Source organism: Mobula hypostoma, chromosome 7 (assembly GCF_963921235.1).
Source record: "Mobula hypostoma chromosome 7, sMobHyp1.1, whole genome shotgun sequence".
Lineage (NCBI taxonomy): Eukaryota > Metazoa > Chordata > Chondrichthyes > Myliobatiformes > Myliobatidae > Mobula > Mobula hypostoma.
The window spans coordinates 178,921,119-178,940,824 of NC_086103.1; the positions used below are offsets into that span (position 1 = coordinate 178,921,119).

General features: G+C 42.8%; 1 protein-coding gene across 3 annotated transcripts in view; it reads left to right on the forward strand.

Annotated features, from left to right (window-relative positions):
- Positions 1-19,706, forward strand: part of pak1 (p21 protein (Cdc42/Rac)-activated kinase 1) — a 318,106-nt gene that overhangs the window by 151,359 nt on the left and 147,041 nt on the right. Inside the window, exon 1 of one of the 3 annotated variants that reach the window (XM_063054637.1) lies at positions 15,342-15,527. The exons of 1 other annotated variant lie outside the window; for it this stretch is intronic. The gene's annotated coding sequence lies outside the window, so the exon portion shown is untranslated. Of the gene's footprint in view, positions 1-15,341; positions 15,528-19,706 lie in introns of those variants that run through there. One more of the 3 variants, XM_063054635.1, reaches the window with a different exon arrangement.

Sequence of the window (19,706 nt, forward strand, 5' to 3'; positions counted from 1 at the left end):
TGATGAGTCGACGTTTCGGGCCGGAACCCTTCGTCAGGACTGAAGAATGAAGGAGGTGGAAGGATTTGAAGAATGCTTGTACGTTCAGTTGAAAGACCAGTAATTTGAAAGACAAGGGGGTGGGGGAGGGGAAGCATCGACGTCATAGGCAGGAAAACAATGGGTAAGTAGAAGAAGGAGGCGGAACCATGAGGGAGCTGGGGGAGGGGGCAGAGTGAAATAGGGATAGAGGAAGGGAGGGGGAGGGAATTACCGGAAGTTGGAGAATTCTATGTTCATACCAAGGGGCTGGAGACTACATAGACGGTATATGAGGTGTTGCTCCTTCAACCTGAGTTTAGCCTCATAAGGGCAGTAGAGGAGGCCATGTATGGACATATCTGAATGGGAATGGGAAGCAGAGTTGAAGTGGGTGGCGAACCGGGAGATCCTGTCTATTGTGGCAGACGGAGTGGAGGTGCTTGACGAAGCGGTCCCCCAAACTGCGTCGGGTTTCACCGATGTAGAGGAGGCCGCACCGGGAGCACCGGATGCAATAGATGGCCCCAACAGACTCACAAGTGAAGTGTTGCCTCACCTAGAAGGACTGTTTGGGGCCCTGAATGGTGGCAAGAGAGGAGGTGTAGGGACAGGTGTAGCACTTACGCTTACAGGGATAAGTGCCAGGTGGGAGATCCGTGGGGATGGACGTGTGGATAAGGGAGTCGCGGAGAGACCAATCTCTGCAGAAAGCAGAGAAGGGTGGAGAGGGAAAGATGCGCTTAGTGGTGGGGTCCCGTTGAAGGTGGCGGAAGTTGCGGAGGAATCAGAATTGGGTTTATTTTAACTGACATACATAATGAAATTTGTTGTTTTGCGGCAGCAGTGCAGTGCAATACATAAAGGTTGCAATAAATTAGAACAAGAATATAGAAAAAACAAATAATGCAAACAGAAAGCAAAATAGTGAGGTAGTGTTCATGGGTTTGTGGACTGTTCAGAAATCTGATGGCGTAGGGGAAGAAGCTGTTCCTAAGATGTTGAGTGTGTGTCTTCAGATGACCTCCATGGTACATCTGTGGAAATTAGCTACATATGAAAATTAGCGACATACAAAATCTCCTCAAACTCTGAATGAAGTACATCCATGGCTATGCCTTTTTTGTAATTGCATCAGTATATCGAGCCCAGGATAGAGCTTCAGTGATGTTAACACCCAAGAATTTGAAGCTGCTCACCTTTATACTGCTGACCCCTCGATGAAAATTGGAAAACGACAGTGTGTTCTCCTGAGTTTCCCTTTCCTGATATCCATAATTATTTTCTTGTCCCTACTGATATTGCATGCAAGGTTGCTGTTACACCTCTCAACTAACCAATATATCTCCCTCCTGTACAGTCACAATAGAGTCACCTTGGTCTTTGTCTTTCACCACGTCAGCCTCCAGCATTTCCAGTGACAGTAATATGATCTCACCACCATCAACCTTTCCCCCCTCCATTCCCCCCCACCATCTGCATTTTGCAGATAGCACTCTCTTTGTCACTCCCTGACTGAGTTCAGATGAAGGAATTTGACTGTCTACAAGTATTTCTTTTCACACATTGTGCCTAATCCACTGAGTTCCTCCTGCAGTTTGTTCTTTTGCTCCAGGTTCCACCCTGTTCATAGTCATAGAGCATTTTAGCACAGAAAAAGGCTCTTTGGCCCATCTAGTCTGTGCCTAATTGTTATTCTGCCTAGTATCATTGACCCACAATTTGACCTTAGCCCTCCATACCTCTCCCATTCATGTACCTATGACCCCTACTTCTAGTCTGATCCAACCTCAGTAGAAAAGCCTGCTTGCATTTACTCTATCTATATCCCTCATAAAATCTTCCTTCATTCTCCTGTGCTCCAGGGAAAGATGTCCTCACCTATCAAACCTTTCCCGATAACTTAGGTCCTAAGTCTGGCAACCATGGTGGCGTAGCAGATAACGCAACGCTATTACAGCTTGGTGAACCTTAAGCCAGTATAACTTGACGAACGAGAGGTTGAACAAGTTTTGCTTTGTATTTCAACCTGCTGTGTTTAGAAGTGGAGATCAAAAATTGGGAAACGTTTGGTTTAAAAATACTACTTGATATCAGTATTGTGATGTTAAGAAATTCTAGAGTTAATAACTCCACAACTATATCCAGACATCCGTTAAATTAACTGTGAAGAACCTATTGGTACCTTTCTTAGATTTGATTCCTATGCAGACTTTGCCTTTGCATTGTTCTTCTAAACCAGTCACCCAAACACCCAATTTAAACAGGCATGACTTTGTTTTTGGTAAGAGTACCCCATTGTTGGAACAGGGAGCAAAACATTAAAGCAAAGTGTCGTCAAAGTGAATGTTGTGAACTCAGCTAGCTCCACCATGGGCACTAACCTCCCCAGCATCCAGGACATCTTTAAGGGGTGAGGCCTCAAAAAGGAGGGGAAAACAGTAGAGTAGTGGAGAAAGGCTAGAAGAATGGGGATTCAAACATGAGGAGTTCTGCAGATGCTGGAAATTCAAGCAACACACATCAAAGTTGCTGGTGAACGCAGCAGGCCAGGTCGCACCTCTAGGAAGAGGTACGATCGACATTTCAGGCCGAGACCCTTCGTCAGGACTAACTGAAGGAAGAGCTAGTAAGAGATTTGAGAAGGGGAGGGGGAGATCCAAAATGATAGTAGAAGACAGGAGGGGAGGGATGGAGCCAAGAGCTGGACAGTTGATTGGCAAAAGGGATATGAGAGGATCATGGGACAGGAGGCCCAGGAAGAAGGAAAAGGGAGGTGGGGGGGAACCCAGAGGATGGGCAAGAGCCATCAGTTATTTGTTTAGATACACACATTCTTTCTCTCACTGTCCCTTTTCTTCCTCTGTCCCTCTGACTATACCCCTTGTTATTGTTTCACCTTATTCTATGTGTCCCTCTGACTATACCCCTTGTTATTGTTTCACTCTATTCTATGTCAAGGCACTGTGTAATGATTCGATCTTTATAGACAAGATGAGCTATTCAATGCATCTTGGTACATGTGAGAATAATAAACCAATACCAATTTATTAATCCCATTTTTTACATTGTACTCCTCAAATTATCAACTCCAGACTGCCTTTTAATGCTCTCACACATCAGCTGTAAATTTTAGTAGTTGATGCCTGAAGTCAAGATTGAAACTGGGCTTCTGGAGTTCTGAGGCAGCAGCTCTTCTAGCTGCTGTGCTGTCTCTGACTTCACTCCAGAGGCACCTCAAGTCAGAGAAATGGAATCATCTTTAACTCTAGGGGACCACCAAAGAGAGAATATATTGATAACACAGGCAATACAGAGCTGTGTTCTGTCCACACCCTTGTTCCTCCATTCCTTTCATCTTCATCTGTCTATCTAAAAGCCTCTTAAGCTCCATCAGACAGGCTGATTCTACCACTATCCCTGGTAACCTATTTCAAACACCTTCCACTCTCTGCTTTAAAAAAAACTTATCCCTCACATTGCCTATAAACTTATCCCCCTGCCACCCTCCCCGTCACTCCACTAGTGCTTTGGGCTGTGGATCGACACTGGCTCACAGAACCAAGGAGAGTGCTGAGGGAGTTTTCACATCTTTGTGGAAACAGACAACACCCTCCATGTAATATATTGTAAATAGTCCAGGAATTATTCTCATCAATTATCCTTCTGAGTATTGTATGGTATATGGTTACTGTTTATGCCATAACAGAAACAAATCAATTTCTCCTCTCTTGAATTTTTTTTAAAAGAAACCATATCTGAAGTGCTGGATGCATTGAAAAATGTTGAGTGCTTGTGTGATGGCATTGGATATATAATCTGGGTTTGCCGTAAAATCCACTGTAAACCTCCAGAGAAGCCACATCATTCTGTAAACATAGCAGCCTTATGCAATGTGGACTTTGGCATCTTCCTTAATGCTCATCAAAATTGCTGAGATGCAAATAGTTAGCCCGACCGATGTACCTTTCACAAAAATACTTGGGGATCTTTTTAAGATGCAGATGTAAGAATTAAGGTTACAAATAAAATCACCTAACATTGAATTAATGTGCCCTGTTCTAGATCTGAACTTCTGAATGGTCTTTAAGATTAACGTTACGGATTAAATTGGCTTTATTTGTCACGTGTACACGTATTAGTGACTTTATTAGGTAGAGGAGAGCACTCAATAAAGTGGCCACTGAATATATGGCTCTGGTCTTCTGCTGCTGTAACCCATTGAATACAAGGTTGGACACCTTGTGCGCTCAGAGATGCTCTTCTGCATACCACTGTGGTAGCATGGCGTGGTTATTTGAGTTACTGTTGCTTTCCTGTCAGCTTGAACCAGACTGACCTTTCTCCTCTGACCTCCACAGACCTGCTGCTCACTGGATGTCTTTTTTGTTTCTCACACCATTCTCTGTAAACTCGAGAATCTGTTGTGTATAAAAATCCCAGGAGATCAGCAGTTTCTGAGGTACTCAAACCACCCCATCTGGCACCAACGATTATTCCACAGTCAAAGTTAATTTGATCACATTTCTTCCCAAATTTGATGTTTGGTCTGAACAACAACTGAACCTCTTAGCCATGTCTGCATGATTTTATGTATTGAGTTGCTGCCACATGATTGGCTGATTAGATATTTACATTAGCAAGCAGGTGTACAGGTGTAGGTAATAGAGTGGCCACTGAGTGTACATCATAAACATACAGTCAATTGTGTGAGATGTGCCTGGGTAGCCCATAAGCATCATCACATTTCCAGTGTTAACATAGCATTCTCACAATTTACTGATCCTAACTTGTACATCTTTGGAATTGGGAGGAAACAGCAGCACCCGGAGGAAGCCACTCAGTTATGTGATTAACTTAAAGCTGGGTTTCAGTCTTGCAATCTGAACAGCTAACAGTAAATATATGATGTGTATGTTTATTTCCTTTCTAATGTCCACGTTGTCAGTAATGATTTTGTGTATTGGGCATAGTGCAAGCTGATACTCCCTGACTAATAAACTCCAGATCACACAACATCAACAGCACCGTCTAACACTTCTGTAACATTTTTAAAACCAGTAGCACACAAGCCAACATACAAAGCATCTCGGCCTGAAACGTCGACTCTTTATTCCTCTCCTTAGATGCTGCCCAACCTGCTGAGTTCCTCCAGCATTTTGTGTGTATTCCTGGATTTCCAGTTTCTGCAGTATTTGTGTTTAGTATTTAAAGTGTTGGCATAGCAGAGGTAAAGGCCTGGGACCAGCACATAAGAAGGCACAATGGTGCCTCTGTTTTCTTATAAATATACATAGATTTGGCACGTCACCAAAAACTTCTATAAATTTCTATAGATGCACATGATGGAGTCATGATAAGTCCCAATAAAGGGTCTTGGCCCAAAACGTAAACTCATTATTCCTCTCCATAGATACTGCCCGACCTGCTGAGTTCCTCCTACATTTTGTGTGTGATACTCATAGATTTCCAGAACCTGCAGAATCTTTTGCATTTGGCATGTCACCAAAAACTAATATAAATTTCTATTGATGCACAGTGGAAAGTATCCTGACTTGAAAGCATCACGGCCTGGTATGGAAACACTAATGCCCAGGAACAGAAAGTAATTGATACAACCCAACCCATCACAGGCAAAGTCTTCTCCATCAAAATTCAAAATTCAAAGTAAATTTATCTAAGTGACTACTGAATATGTCACCTTACACTACTCTGAGATTCATTTCTTGTGGGAGTTCTTGTGTAAATACAAGAAACATAATAGAACCAATGAAAAACTGCACACAAGAAAGACGTCCTATACAATCAACCAACGTGCAAGAAGTCCGCAATCTGTGCAAATATAAAAAGAAAAAAATTAAAATAATAAGTAAGCAATAAATATCTAAAAAATTATAACATTAAGCATATTTATATGGAGTGCTGGCACAGGAGGGAAGCCTTCATCATCAAAGACCCCCCACCACTCAGCCCATACCCTCTTGACTTTACGTCCATCGGGCAGGAAGTACGCCTTAGGCTGCACACCAGCAGGTTCATTTATTACCCTGTAACTATCAGACTCCTGAACTGGCATGGACAACATCACGCACCTCGACACTGAACTGATTCTACAACCCACAGACTCACTTTCAAAAAGTTATGATCCCAGTATTATTTTTTTGCTTGCACTGTTTGTCTTTTGCACATTGATTGTCAGTTTTTATATGCTTTGTTATTGTTTTTCATATTGCATTTCTCTTTCCCTGTAGATGCCTGCAAGAAAATAAATCTCAAGATTGTATATGATTAACATTTACATACTTTGATAATAATTTTTCTGTGGACTTTGAACTGAATTGGGAGTCAGCTCACATCAGCAAGCATGAGCTAGGTTTAGTTTGAGAGGCAGCTCATTTCTTTATAGCTCATGCCCTTGTTACATTTCCTCCTCCCTGGAAATTATCAAACTCCTTGATAAAAGTGGCAGGAAGTTACCTACCAGCCATCTCAAATTGACTCGGTGACCACCTTTGTTATGACAAAACTGGTCGCCATATTAGTATAGCAGTTAGCGTGATGTTATTACAGCTCCGGGGTTCCGGAGTTTGGAGTACAATTGCGTTGCCATCTCCCTGTGATCACATGGATTTCCTCTGAGTTCTCTGGCTTCCTCCCACAGTCCAAAGGTTATTAGTTAGTAGGTTAACTGGTCATTGTAAATTTCAAGTGTTAAGGTAGGTGGGTTGCTGGGTGGTGCAGCTCGTTGGGCCAGAAGAGCCGGTTCCGTGCTGTATCTCTAACCTATTAACAAAACTTTAAACTTGCGGAAGGATGCTTTTTGATCTGCCCGAAACCCGTTGGTCTGCCATCAAGATGACCGTGGAGGAATGCTGCTGACTAGCACATTCCAGGCTCCTGGAGTACGTGCGGAGAAATGGGCAGGCTCAGTGCAGGTAGCTCAAGGGCTCGGTAGGGAAGGACCACAGTGTAGGATTCCTTTCCCTGCTGGAGAGGGTGGTGTAGGATTGGGGGAGGAAGCAGTGTACCACCCCAGGGGGCCACATGACTGGCAACACTGCAAACAATGCATTTTGTTGTATGTTTCGATGTATGAGCTGTGATTGATAAGTTTGTGGCCCAATTTTAGAAAACCTAACGCATTTTATTTTTCAGCATAGTCGCCTCCTACATTTACACATTTAGTCCAGCGGCTGTAGAAGTCGGCGTCTCGGACCTCCAGCAAGTGGTCCACAGCGGGGGTGATTGATAAGTTTGTGGCCTAAGGTAGAAGAAGAAGTTGAGTTATTAACTTCAAACTTTCTGCATAATCACTGAAAGAGTTGAACTGCGCGTGCATGTAACAAGAGCTGCATATCTCATCTCCTTCTACCTAAGGCCATGAACTTATCAATCACCCCTGCTGTGGACCACTTTCTGGAGGTCCAAGACGCCGACTTCTACAAAGAAGGGATCCGTATACTCCACGACCGCTGGACTAAGTGTGTAAATGTAGGAGGGGACTAATGTTGAAAAATAAATGTGCTAGGTTTTCTAAAATTGACCCCTTCTACCTCAGACCACGAACTTATCAATCACCCCTTGTATATGTGACAAATAAAGCCAATCTTTAATCTCATTCCAATGAAATAGAACACTATGGAAAGCATTGACTGGGAATGTCAAGAATAAAAAGGCATTGAATGGTTTATTTTTGTAAATTTTAAAAATTATGAATAAAGTTAATTTTGTTTAAGCTTTAAAAAGTAAATGCCAGCAGGTATTTAAAATGCACTTTGAGGTGGATGGGCAGATGACAGTTTTGGTTACTTCCTGGACTTTACAGTAAAATGAATTTTTAATTTTTTTTCTATTATTTTGAAGGGCTGGATAACTGCAGGCTGTGGTTGTAGATGGTGGTGACTGAAAACGTTCTTAGTACAATAATGCCACTTTGTTAAAAAATTATCATCCTTGTAATACCTCCTGGTTCTGTACTCTATCCGCCCCACGGTCTGGCCATTTCTCATGCCTGTTAACCTCTAAGTCCTGTGTTCTCCATGAGCTTTGCACTCCTCCGGATCTGGACTGAGTGTACTGCTTGGCCTGGTAATCAGTTTATTGTTATTGTTACATGTACCAAAATACAGTGAAAAGCCTTGTTTTACATGACGTCCAAACAGATCATGGCACAGTAACGCAGCAGTCAGTGTAACATTTTACAGTGCCAGCGATCACTTTCACGATTCAATCCCTGCCACTGTCTGAGGAGTTTCTGCATTCTCCCCATGACCATGTGAGTGCTCTGATTCACTCCCACATTTCAAAGATATTTGGGTTGGGGTTAGTAAATTGTGGCACACTGCTGGTGCCAGAGGCATGGCAACTCTTGCGGGCTGCGCCCAGCACATCCTCGGACTTGTTGGTTGTTGATGCAAACAATACATTTCGTTGTATGTTTTGATGTATATGTGACAAACAAAGCCAATCTTTAATCTCATTCCAGAACTCAAGTACATCGAGGAAAAACTAAGGGAATCAGTAAAAGAGAACAGAATGTAGTGTTACAGAGAAAATGTAATGCAGGTAGACAGATAAGTTGCTGGGGCATAACGAGGTAGTTTGAGAGTTTGAATTTATCTTTATTGTACAGGAGGACAATATTATAACAAATTATAACAGTGAGACGGAAGCTGTCCTTGAGCTTGGTATCAGAATCATGTTTATTATCAGTTGGTACAGTTCTGACCTCTCTTTCCTTTCTCAATTTCTCTCTCTCCATCTCTGGAGACAAACTGTCTACGGATATCTCTTAAAAACCTAACAATTCACACGACGATGTTGACTGGAACTCTTCCCACCCTGTCTTCTGTAAAAATGCATTCCCCTTTTCTCAGTTTCTTTGTCCCTGCTACATCTGTTCCCAGGATAAGGCTTTCCTTCCCAGGACATCTCCTTCTTCAAAGAACAAGGTTTCTCTTCCTCCACGCTTGGTGCTGCCCTCGCTCGCATCTCCTCCATTCCCTGAGCATACGCCCTCATCCCATTTTCCCACTGCCTTAACAATGGTAGAGTTTCTCTAGGCCTCACCTACCACTCGATAAGCCTCTGTCCAGCAGATCATTCTCAGCAGCTTCCATCATCTTCAACAGGACCCAACCGCCAAACGCATCTTTACTTCACACCAACTCTCTGTTTTCTGCAGAGATCAGGGATCAGGGTAGCCCACAACCTGAAGGTGTGAACATCGATTTCTCCTGGTACTTTAACACACCCTCCCCTTCCCTCTTTTTCAATTTCCCATTCTCCCCACATCTTTCCATCTCAGCTGCATGTCACCTCCTCCTGTTAACCCTCCTCTTTCCCTTGCTCCCATTGTCTATTCGCCTCTCCTATCAGATTCCTCTTCTCCAGCCCTTTATCTTTTCCACATATCACCTCCCAGCTTCTTACTTCATTCCCCCTCCCCTACTCTCCTGGTTTCACCTATCACCTTCTAGCTTGTCTTCCTTCTCCTCCCCTCACTTTCTTATTCTGGCTTCTTCCCCCTTCCTTTCCAGTCCTGATGAAGGGTCTCTGCCCTGCATGTTGACTGCTTCCTCATTTTCATAGATGCTGTCTGACCGCCAGTATTTTGTGTGTTTTGCTCCGGCTTTCCAGGATCTGCTGAATCTCTCATGCCATGAACTTTTGTTGTTTTGCAGCAGGAGTACAGTACTGTGCAGTACATACATTTTAAAAAGTACAGTACATTAAAACAATTTGCTGTTAAGTTACCTTAAGAAATGTGAAAGAAGTCAAACAGAGAACAAATAGTGAAGTACTATTCATGGGTTCATTGTTCAGAAATCTGATGGTGGAGGGGAAGGAGCTGCTGCTAAAACGTTGAGTGTGTGTCTTCAGCCTCCTGTGCCTCCTCCCCATGGTAGTAATGAGAAGAGAGCATGTCCTGGGTGCTGAGATTCTATAGTGATGGTAGTACATGTTTTCAAGCCTTTGTATATTCTGTCTGATTGAAGGGGTTAGAAGAGAGAATGACTGGAGTGGGAGAGGTCCTTTATTATGTTGGCTGCTTTCCCGAGGCAGCGGGAAGTGCAGACAGTCACTGAAGGGGTGGGTGTGACCCTAATGGCACAGTGCCTTTGACTACCCTGGGAGTAGGCTCCAGAATTAATTCTCTTACTTGCTTGAATGTGTATGTTCCTATTGCTTTGTAAAACCCTTTTTAAGTAATTTGCTCAACACCTGTTATTACCTCACACGACCTGTTAACAAAACATTTCCCCACTGAAAGGTACCACAGCACATAAATACAAGTTCTTGCTTTTTTTCTCTTGCTTTTCTCTCCACCCACCCCCACTTTGAGGATTGTAGAAAAGGCCTTTTGTTCTATCTGAGATCAGCAGGCTTAAAAGCACAGACCCTTAATTGAACCACCCATAGGTTTATTACAAAGAGCAGGGAGTTTTCTCCGTGCCCTGGGCAATATTCACCCCTCATTCAAGATCCGTCTAGTATGTGAAATGACACTCATACAATTATCTGGTCATTATCACGTTATTGTTGTGTGCAACCTTGTGTAAAAGCCACATTACCTATGTTACACTGGAAACTGTACTGCAAAAGTACTTAATTGACTGTGAAACACTTTGAGATATCCTGAGGTAATTTAAATAGCTGTGTGAATGTGAGACTTCCAATCGTGTTTTGTTTTCTATTTGAAATGGTTTTTATTTCAAGTACAGGCATTTCCTAATGCCCTCGATTTTTATAATTACTGTCAGAAAAATGCCTTCATTTTTACAAAAGATGTGACTTTCATTGCCTACCCATACAATTCAGTTTCCCATTCCCATTCTGACATACCGCACCACGGCCTTCTCTATTGTCAGGATGAGGCCATTTTCAATTTGGAGGAGTGGCATGTGATATTCCATCTGGGTAGCCTCCAACCGGATTTGCATGATCATCAATTTCTCTGATTTCTGGTAATTTCTCCCCACCCCTCTGTCTCTTCTCTTTATACCATTCCCCATTCTGGTTCCCCTCTCACCTCTTCTCTTCTCCTCACCTGTCCACTACCTCCCTCTGCTGCCCCTCCTCCTTCCCTTTCTCCCATTGACCTCTCTCCTCTCCTATCTGATTCCTTCTTCAGCCTTTACATGTTCCACCAATTACCTCCCAGCTTCATACTTCACTCGCTATCCATCTCCTCACCTACTCTTATACATCATCTGTCAGTTTGAGCTCCGCCCCCCCCATCTTATTCTGGCTTCTTCCCCCTTCCTTTCCTGTCCTGATGAAGGGTCCCTATATATCTTGATGTACATGTGACAAATAAAGCTAATCTTTATCTTTAGGTTATTCAAAAAACCTTTCTCTCTCTTGATTTGCTGAATTATAATCAGGAGTGGGAATCTTTAGCTCATAGATTTTAATAACCCATCCCTAATTTCCTGCATTTTACCTTTTGACTCCTAGTTAATTCAACCTAAACAAGATATTCATGAATTTTTTACTCTATTGCTTGTGTTCTCAAGAGCTTACATACTACAGTAATTTTGCCAGTTCCCTTGGGTACCATTTCAAGCGAAGATGACCCTTGGACATGGTTCCTATATTACAGCAGCACCTTCTCAGCCAACAGACTGCTCAGGCAGTTTCTCTGATTGAAGCACAATAGGTCCTGGGTTCAAACCTTGGTTGAGCTCTCCTGAAAATTAACATTATTTTCTGGGTGGGCTTGGGAGTGGATGATGCTTTAAACACTAACAGTAATTTATTAGATATGAACCACTTTGGTGTGGCTTGGAAGGTGAGAAGTGCTGAATAAATGTTCTTATATCATCTTCGCCCATCCATTAGAATCAACAATGGAAATCCGAGTTTATTATTTTCGACTGATCCATCGTTTGCCGAGTTTTACCTAATTAACTACCAGCATGGTAGCATAATACTATTGCAACATCAGAAGGATTGGGATTCATTCCTGTCCATGAGGAGCATTCTCCCCATGACTGCATGGGTTTCCTCTGGGTACTCCAGTTTCCTGCCAACTTCCAAAGTTGTACGGTTAGGGTTATTGAGTTTCTGGCACGCTATGTTTGGACTGGAAGTGTGGTGCCACTTGCAGGCTGCCCCCAACACAATCTTTAATGATTTGATGTAAACGGTGCATCTTGCTGTATGTTTCCACGCACTTGTGACAAATAAAGCTGATCTTTAAATCAAACATAAATCATGATCATTAATTTGCTACCCATTATCTGGGTCTAGGATTGATATACTGCTATACCCTGACCCAATCCCTTGGATAGCCATTGATGGAGAGATGACCAATCTGGTATCTTTCATAGTTAAATTTGATAATGGCAATATGATCTATTCTTGAGATGTTAATTGGAGAATTAATACTGGCCAGAATATAACGAAGAGCCCAACTTCTCGAAAGAGTATGCTATCCATGCCACTTACGCCGCATCTTCTCTCTTCTGGCCTTTCTCAGCGAGCAGACAGTACAAAGCCTGAATGTACATACCAGCAGGCTCAAGGACAGCTTCTATCTGCTGTTAAAAGTTTAGTGATTGATCCCTTAGAACAGGGGACCCCTTGCTTAATGGTATTGATCCATGGCATAAAAAAAATTTGGAACCCCTGCCGGAGTACAATAAGGTGGACTCTTGACTTTACAGTCCACATCATTATGGCCTTCCTGCACTGCACTATAACTGTAATACTTTATCAAAACAAGATTTTTCAGCTCCTGGAAATCCAGAGTAACACACACAAAATTCTAGAGGAACTCAGCAGGTCAGGCAGCGTTTATGAAGAGCAATAAGGAGTCAATGTTTCGGGAAGGGTTTCGGCCTCTATACTTTTCCATAGATGCTGTTTAACCAACTGTCAAGTCAAGTCAAGTCAAATGTATTTATAAAGCACATTTAAAAACAACCCATGTTGACCAAAGTGCTGTACAATCCATAACAGGTAGCTAAAATCACAAATACAAGAAACACAGATATAAACAACAAGGCACACAGCTTATAGGCACAAAATAAACAACACATGAGCCTAAGCACAAGCCAAAAAATCAGCCACATCAGGAAGGTTCAAACGCTAGTGAATAAAGGTAAGTTTTGAGCCTGGACTTAAAAGAGTCAATGGAGGGGGCAGATCTGATAGGGAGGGGAATGCTGTTCCACAGTCTAGGGGCTACAACAGCAAAGGCATGGTCACCCCTTAACTTAAATTTAGATCGGGGGACAGCCAGGAGCCCCAAGTCAGCCAACTTGAGGGACCTGGAAGTAGAATAAGGGGTTAGAAGGTCTGCGATATAGGAGGGGGCCAGCCCATTTAGGGCTTTATAAACAAACAGAAGAACCTTAAAATCAATTCTAAACCGTACTGGTAGAGAGAGGCCAGGATAGAAGTAATATGGTCCCTCTTCAGGAGCCTGGCTGCGGCGTTCTGGACCAGTTGCAGGCGGGTCAGGGAAGACTGACTAATCCCAGTATACAGGGAGTTGGAGTAGTCCAAGCGGGAGGATATAAGGGCGTGGATGACTTTCTCGAGATCTTTGAAAGAGAGAAACGACTTGATTTTGGCAATAGTACGAAGCTGGAAAAAAACTGGCTTTTTGCTACTGCATTAACTTGCTTGTCAAACTTAAAAGGTGGAATCAAATATCACACCAAGGTTTTTGACATGGGGTTTGACAAGGGTAGTCAGGTTACCAAGACTGTTGGTAATCACTTTGATGGAGTAACTGTAACACTTTAATCTGCACTCTGTTATTGTTTTCCCTTGCACTACCTCACTGCCTGTTAAAATGAATTCATCGGTATGAAATTCAAGCTTTGGCTTATTGGCATTTAGCTGTATACATGTAGACTGCCAAATGAAACAATGTTCCTTCAGACCAAGGTGCACAGCATAGCATGTATAACTCACACACAACACATAAAGTAACATTACCACACATTAATTAACAAATAATAAAAGAATTGACATTTAGCATAAGGTGCATTTAGGGCACAAGTTAAAAAGTAAACAGTATAATGCTACTGGTGCTTCATATGTGGTGAGTCTGGGTGGTGGTGGCGGGGAGTTCAATCAGAACCTAGGGGAAGATGCTGTTTCCCATCCTAGCATTCCTTGTCCTAATGCTCTGGTAGCTCCTGCCTGAAGGGTATGCAAGATAACTTTTTCACTCTACATTGGGACACTTGACAATAATAAACCAATTTACTGTTGGTATGGATCCACTGGATGGAAATGGGGTAATGGGGAACATGATGAAATTTGTGTGACTGTGACTGAGGGAGAGGAGGGATGGAAAGGTGTGTGTGTGTGTGTGTGTGTGTGTGAAGGGCAGGAATAGAGTGATGTGGAGTCCTGCCGAAGGGTTTCAGCCTGGAACGTCGACTGTACTCTTTTCCATAGATGCTGCCTGGCCTGCTGAATTCCTCCAGCATTTTGTGTGTGTTGCTCGCATTTCCAGCATCTGCAGACTTTCTTTTGTAATGGAGTGATAGTTATTGGAAGAGGTGTGAGGTGTTGGGAGTATTCACTTCATAGAATAATTCAGGCAACATTACAGAATCAGAATCAGGTTTAATATCACTAGCATTTGTCATGAAATTTGTTATGTAGCAGCAGTAGATTGCAATACATAAAAAGCTGTAAATTACACCGAATATATACTGAATATATATGTTCAATTAAATAAATAATGCAAAAATGGAAAAAAATGTAAGTTTGTGTTCATGGGTTCAATGTCCATTCAGAAATCTGATGGCAGAGGGAAAGAAGCTGTTACTGAAGTGTGTGTGTTTTCAGGCTCCTGTACCTCCTCCCTGAAGATAGCACTGACAAGAGGGCATGTCCTGGGTGATGGGGGTCGTAAATGATGGGTACCGCCTTTTTGAGGCATCGCCTTTTGAAGAAGGGTTTTGACCCGAAACGTCGATTGTTTATTCCTCTCCATAGATGCTGCCTGACCTGCTGAGTTCCTGCAGCATCCTGCGTACGTGTGTGTCACTCTTGAGTTGTTTTACAGAACTGTTCCCCAGAAACACTTTCTCATAGTTGCCTGAAGCTTCAGTTCAGTGCGGGATCATGTATTGTCCCATACTTTATGAATAGACTCCTAAATAACATGATTTCCCCCTGGTTCATATTATTAACCAACAATTAGATTAGAACAAAGCCGATCCCACATTGCCCGCAGCGTGACTCTGTTAAACATCAGCCAGTCGAGATGTCTGCTCTGTTTCTCTCTCTGCCTTCCCAGCCAATGTGAGTCACTCAGAATATGACATCATGTCTGGGGAGGTCCCAGTCACCGTGCGGCGGTTACTTATGTTACACACCACTATCAGATGTTTGTGGCAGGAGCGAGGAAGGGGATTCTGTGCGGGAGCAATCGTTAAATTCGAGCGAGGGGTCCTTTTCTCCCCCCATGTTCGCGGCATCACTGTGGAGTAGGTGAGCCGCAAGCTAGCAGTGGAGGGATTAAGCCTTTTGTTAAGGTAAGTAAGCCTTGTGTTCTTCAGGCAGGGCTGTACGAGTGTTTTGTATTGTGTGATCGAGCTGTCACTGTTGTTTGGAGGTGAGGTAGTGGGGTGAGGAGGGGGGGGAATGATGTATGTGGTTGTGATTAATAAGCAAATCCTATGCATGATACATGAGGAGTTGCTGGCCTTATTGCGAGATGTCTGGGAGGAAGATGAGTTTAAGTGCCAAAGGTGGCGTAGTATAGAAGGTGCAGCAGGAAGGTTTATAAAGCGGCAAAATAGGTTGGAACAGATTTTGTGGTTAGCTGGGAACTGGCCATGGTTACCCCTCCCCCAACGCTTATTTAAGTGTAATAGAGGTTTAAGCTGTGTTCTCTACTGAGCAAGCTTGGCTGATTTTTAGTGTCAGGAGTATGAATGGATATCCTAACTCGATTGTAGAGTTTAAAATTAATAGAAGTTTGTGCAGGACTCTCTCCTGCGGTCGGCCAAACTTTGGGACGCACGTAATCTCAACGTTAACCTCTTCCAAATGCACTCTGCAAAGGAATAATTAGAGCAAATCTTTGCTTGCCGTGTTTGTGTTTGCTCGACACCTGCTTCCATTTTATTGATTGGTTCTCCTTTGGAAAAACGTGTTTGCTTTAAACAAGTTGCACTTCATTAGTTTCCGCCTGCTGGACGTATATGCACTGAACCTGTTGTGTGGAATGCTCACAATAATCTATACATATTATTGCAGTGTTAATTTTGTCTGTATTTGCACAGTTCGTTGTCTTGCACATTGGTTGTTTGTGCGTAGTTTTTCATTGATTCTGTTGTATTTCTTTATTCCATTGTGAATTCCTGCAGAAAAACTAACCTCGGGGTAGTATATGGTAATATATACGTATTTGGCAATAAACTTTTACTTTGAACACGCAGCTTTTTGCTTGGAATTTCTGCTATCCCGTTCTTTTTTTCCTCTTTCTATATCTACAATCTTTTTCTATACCTCTCTCCCCCCCCTTTTTATTTCATCCATCACTCACACGTTTTCCCTTTTCATCTTTCTCCCCTCTATCTTCCTCATTATCTTTGTGTCCTGTCTTCATTGGGTATATTTAAAGCGGAAGTTGATGTGTTCTTGATAAGTAAAGGTATCAAGGTAACGGGGAGGAGTCAGGAGAATGGAGTTGAGTGCGATAATAAATTCTGAATCTAAAATCAGTCGTGATGGAATGGCGGAGCAGGCTGAATGGCCTAATTCTGCTCCTATGTCTTGTGGTCTTTAATTTACATCCTCCCCAAACACAGAATCATAGGAACAGTTGCAAAATAGCCATTCATTTCATTGCAGAAATAAAACAAAAGCTGCAGCTGGTGGAAGTGTAAATTAAGTAACTAAAAATAAAATTTCTGGTTTCAACAGTCAGGTACTTTTACTGTTTGCTGCTCTTCTTTCTCCAAAGTTTATACCTACAGTACTGTGCAACGGTCTTGGGTTAATAAATGTAGCCAGGGTGCTTAAGACTTTTGCACAGTCCTGTAGTAATATTATGCATTGCACTGTACTGCTGCTGCAGAAATGAATCGTTTCATGACGTGTGAATGATAAACCTGATTCTAATATGGGTGTATATTGTGGACTGAGAGTGGGGTGGGGGTAGGGAGAGGGGAATCATGGTGGTGAAAAGGAAAGGAGGGGGGAGGGAGTTAGAGGCACTAGAGCGACATTCTGTAATGAACAATATACCCTTTGTTTGGAATCAATGACCTTGTCTAGTGTCTCAGGGCTGGGTGTGTCTGTACCCGTGTCTCTTCCTGCCCCGACACTCCTCTGCCACCTGTCCCACACCTCTCCCACAGCGCTCCGCCCTCACCATTCCCAATATCCTCTTGTTCCTGTCAGATTTACAAACTTGTACTCCGCTCCACATTGACAAATACATTACTGTGTAGTCTTCAAGGCATGAGTTAGACAAAAATCTTGGTTGGAACCAAGTAGACTTTGTTCAGGATAGGAATTCCTGGAAGGGAACATCAGTAAATTCGAAAGGTAAATTTGAAATTTTGGAGATAGTTGGCAGAGATATAGAACAGTAAAGTACAGATAGGTTTGTACAATGCTATACTGATCTATGTTCTCTCTCTGCCTCCTTTACTAGACTATTGTATTGAAATTTATTCAGCCCATTGTAGAAATAAAGAAAAACCAACAGGCACTGGAAGTGGAAATCACCAATCAAAAATAAATTATAAATTTCTGACAACTGAGTATTCTTGTTTGCTGCCCTCCTTTCTATGAAGATTGGTATATGCTCCTTCGTCTTACCCTTCCTGAAGTCCACAATCAGCTCTTTCGTCTTACTGTTGCTGTGGGTGTGGCACCATTCCACTAGTTGGCATATCTTGCTCCTGTATGCCCTCCCGTCATCACATGAGATTCTACCAACAATGGTTGTATCGTCAGCAGATTTATTTGAGCTATGCCTAGCCACACAGTCATGTGTATACAGAGAGTAGAGCAGTGGGCTAAGCACACACCCCTGAGGTGCGCCAGTGTTAATCGTCAGCGAGGAGGAGATGTTATCACCAATCCGCACAGACTGTGGTCTTCCGGTTAGGAAGTCGAGGATCCAATTGCAGAGGGAGGTACAGAGGCCCAGGTTCTGCAACTTCTTGATCAGGATTATGGGAATGATAGTATTAAATGCTGAGCTATAGTCGATGAACAGCATCCTGACATAGGTGTTTGTGTTGTCAGATGGTCTAAAGCCGTGTGGAGAGCCATTGAGATTGTGTCTGCCGTTGACCTGCTGTGGCGATAGGCAAGTTGCAATGGGTCCAGGTCCTTGCTGAGGCAGGAGTTCAGTCTAGTTATAACCAACCTCTTAAAGCATTTCATCACTGTCGATGTGAGTGCTACTGGGTGATAGTCATTAAGGCAGCCCACATTATTCTTTTTGGGCACTGGTATAATTGTTGCCTTTTTGAAGATAGTGGGAACTTCTGTCTGTAGCAGTGAGAGGTTGAAAATGTCCTTGAATACTCCCACTAGTTGATTGGCACAGGTTTCCAGAGCCTTACCAGGTACTCCATCGGGACCTTCTGTTTCTTTAAAGACAGTCTAACATCGGCCTCTGTGACAGAGATCACAGGGTCATCAGGTGCATCAGGAATCTTCGCAGCTATAATTGTGTTCTCCCTTTCAAAGTGTGCATAGATGGCATTTAAACATATCTCCATTATGATTACATAATGGGAACCTGAGGGGAACTTCACTTAAAAGGGGTGGTGCAAGTATGGAGCAAGCTCCCAGTGGAAGTGGTTCAATTTCAACACTTGAGAGCAGTTTAGATAGGTACATGGATGGGAGAGGTATGGAGGGCTATGGTCTGGGTGCAGGTTGATGGGACTAGCTTGGCTGAGTTTGGTGTGGACTGGATGGGCCGATCAGCTTGCTACTACTTTAGCTCAGTGTTTGATGACATTGGTTCAGGCAGAACCCTGTGCAGATTAGCTTGCAGAAATTTCCTGCTCAAAATGATGTACATAGATATAGGAGTATAAAGAGTCATTTAACCCGTCAAGTTCATTCCACCATTCAATCATAGCTGATTTATTTTCCCTCTCAACCCTATTCTTCTGTCTTCTCCCTCTAACTGTTGAAATCCTTGCTAATAAAGAACATGTGCTAATAAACCCCCACTTTACTATACCCAATGACTCAGTCTCCACAACCATATCTGGCAGTGAATTCCACAGATTCAGCACCCTTTGTCTAAAGAAATTCCTCTTCAACTGTTCCATTCTCAGGCTGTACCTTCTAATCCTAGACTCCCGACTATAGGAACCATTATCTCCACATCTACTCTTATTTAGATTTTTCAATATTTGGTGGGTTTCAATAAGATCCTCCCTTATTCTTCCGAACTCCAACAAGTACAGGCCCAGAGCCATTAAACACTCCTTGTACATTAACGCTTTATTTCAGGGATCATTCTCATAAACCTCCTCTGGGCCATCTTCAATTCCAACACACACTTCATTAGATAAGAGGCCCAAAACTGCTCCAAATGTCGTCTGACCAGTGCCTTATAAAGCCTCAGCATTATATCCTTGTTTTTATATTCTAGTCCTCTCTAAATTAATGCTAACATCATAACAACCTTTTGCATGCACTTGAGGTGGTAGGTGAGGATCTAATTTGTT